The sequence below is a fragment of the Rhinoderma darwinii genome, chromosome 3 (genome assembly GCF_050947455.1).
Source record: "Rhinoderma darwinii isolate aRhiDar2 chromosome 3, aRhiDar2.hap1, whole genome shotgun sequence".
In the NCBI taxonomy this organism is placed as follows: domain Eukaryota; kingdom Metazoa; phylum Chordata; class Amphibia; order Anura; family Rhinodermatidae; genus Rhinoderma; species Rhinoderma darwinii.
The window spans coordinates 412877749-412880248 of record NC_134689.1 but is presented as its reverse complement, the minus strand read 5'-3'; the positions used below and the strand labels follow the sequence as shown (position 1 = coordinate 412880248).

The window sequence follows — 2500 nt, the reverse complement described above, 5'->3', positions numbered from 1 at the left end:
GAATAAAGAAAATTTATATATTTTTTTTCATTTTGCCGCTTTGAGCATGTCTACAAACATCTGGTGGTTGCCTCGTTAGCGCAGTAGGAAGCGTGTCAGTCTCATAATCTGAAGGTTGTGAGTTCGATCCTCACACGAGGCACTGTTCAGTGAGTTTTTGTCTTCCTCCATTCATGCAGGAAATCGGGTTTTTCTGCCGAAACGTTTTTAATATATGAGGAAAGTGTTGTTGATTTCCTTGTCATTTTTGAGTGAGTAGAAGAGATGGGAATGATTTGAGCTTTAAATCCAAAATAGGATCTTGCCTAAAAAGAAACAATATTAAAGCAAAGTCCCAATCAGATTGGGTGAAATAGTCTGATGGTTTCTTATTTATTGGCGAAACTAGTTTATTAAAAAAAGGAAAATTAGCCAAACTGACAGGATAAAGGGGTTGTTGACTTGGAGTGAGAAGGGAACAATAGGAATTATTTGAGTTTCAAGCTCAAATAGGATCTGGTGAAAAGAGGAGGAATGGGTAAACAAAGATAAGTTAGAATTTATGGCCACAAAGAGCACTTTTATCCTATAATGCTCAACCTTTGAAAGTGCAAGACTAGTAAAAGGTTATTTCCCATACCGGGAGTCGAACCCAGGCCACCTGGGTGAAAACCAGGAATCCTAATCGCTAGACCATATGGGAGCAGTTATTAAGTATAATGAGTCATGGACTAAGAAAAAGTGGGAATAAAGAAAATATATATTTTTTTTTTTCATTTTGCCGCTTTGAGCTTGTCTACAAACATCTGGTGGTTGCCTCATTAGCGCAGTAGGAAGCGTGTCAGTCTCATAATCTGAAGGTCGTGAGTTTGATCCTCACACGAGGCACTGTTCAGTGAGTTTTTGTCTTCCTCCATTCATGCAGGAAATCGGGTATTTCTGCCGAAACGTTTTTAATATATGAGGAAAGTGTTGTTGATTTCCTTGTCATTTTTGAGTGAGTAGAAGAGATGGGAATGATTTGAGCTTTAAATCCAAAATAGGATCTTGCCTAAAAAGAAACAATATTAAAGCAAAGTCCCAATCAGATTGGGTGAAATAGTCTGATGGTTTCTTATTTATTGGCGAAACTAGTTCATTAAAAAAAGGAAAATTAGCCAAACTGACAGGATAAAGGGGTTGTTGACTTGGAGTGAGAAGGGAACAATAGGAATTATTTGAGTTTCAAGCTCAAATAGGATCTGGTGAAAAGAGGAGGAATGGGTAAACAAAGATAAGTTAGAATTTATGGCCACAAAGAGCACTTTTATCCTATAACGCTCAACCTTTGAAAATGCAAGACCTTTGAAAAGGTTATATCCCATACCGGGAGTCGAACCCAGGCCACCTGGGTGAAAACCAGGAATCCTAACCGCTAGACCATATGGAAGCAGTTATTAAGTAAAATGAGTCATGGACGAAGAAAAAGTGGGAATAAAGAAAATTTATATATTTTTTTTCATTTTGCCGCTTTGAGCATGTCTACAAACATCTGGTGGTTGCCTCGTTAGCGCAGTAGGAAGCGTGTCAGTCTCATAATCTGAAGGTTGTGAGTTCGATCCTCACACGAGGCACTGTTCAGTGAGTTTTTGTCTTCCTCCATTCATGCAGGAAATCGGGTTTTTCTGCCGAAACGTTTTTAATATATGAGGAAAGTGTTGTTGATTTCCTTGTCATTTTTGAGTGAGTAGAAGAGATGGGAATGATTTGAGCTTTAAATCCAAAATAGGATCTTGCCTAAAAAGAAACAATATTAAAGCAAAGTCCCAATCAGATTGGGTGAAATAGTCTGATGGTTTCTTATTTATTGGCGAAACTAGTTTATTAAAAAAAGGAAAATTAGCCAAACTGACAGGATAAAGGGGTTGTTGACTTGGAGTGAGAAGGGAACAATAGGAATTATTTGAGTTTCAAGCTCAAATAGGATCTGGTGAAAAGAGGAGGAATGGGTAAACAAAGATAAGTTAGAATTTATGGCCACAAAGAGCACTTTTATCCTATAATGCTCAACCTTTGAAAGTGCAAGACTAGTAAAAGGTTATTTCCCATACCGGGAGTCGAACCCAGGCCACCTGGGTGAAAACCAGGAATCCTAACCGCTAGACCATATGGAAGCAGTTATTAAGTAAAATGAGTCATGGACTAAGAAAAAGTGGGAATAAAGAAAATTTATATATTTTTTTTCATTTTGCCGCTTTGAGCATGTCTACAAACATCTGGTGGTTGCCTCGTTAGCGCAGTAGGAAGCGTGTCAGTCTCATAATCTGAAGGTTGTGAGTTCGATCCTCACACGAGGCACTGTTCAGTGAGTTTTTGTCTTCCTCCATTCATGCAGGAAATCGGGTTTTTCTGCCGAAACGTTTTTAATATATGAGGAAAGTGTTGTTGATTTCCTTGTCATTTTTGAGTGAGTAGAAGAGATGGGAATGATTTGAGCTTTAAATCCAAAATAGGATCTTGCCTAAAAAGAAACAATATTAAA

General features: G+C 37.9%; 3 non-coding genes across 3 annotated transcripts; all 3 read left to right on the top strand.

Moving 5' to 3' along the window:
- Positions 1 to 69: 69 nt before the first annotated feature.
- Positions 70 to 142, top strand: TRNAM-CAU (transfer RNA methionine (anticodon CAU)). The gene has a single exon. It is a non-coding gene; the product is annotated as a tRNA-Met (tRNA).
- Positions 143 to 1519: 1377 nt separating this feature from the next.
- Positions 1520 to 1592, top strand: TRNAM-CAU (transfer RNA methionine (anticodon CAU)). Its single transcript has one exon. It is a non-coding gene; the product is annotated as a tRNA-Met (tRNA).
- A 651-nt stretch (positions 1593 to 2243) lies between these two features.
- Positions 2244 to 2316, top strand: TRNAM-CAU (transfer RNA methionine (anticodon CAU)). The gene has a single exon. It is a non-coding gene; the product is annotated as a tRNA-Met (tRNA).
- Positions 2317 to 2500: the final 184 nt, after the last annotated feature.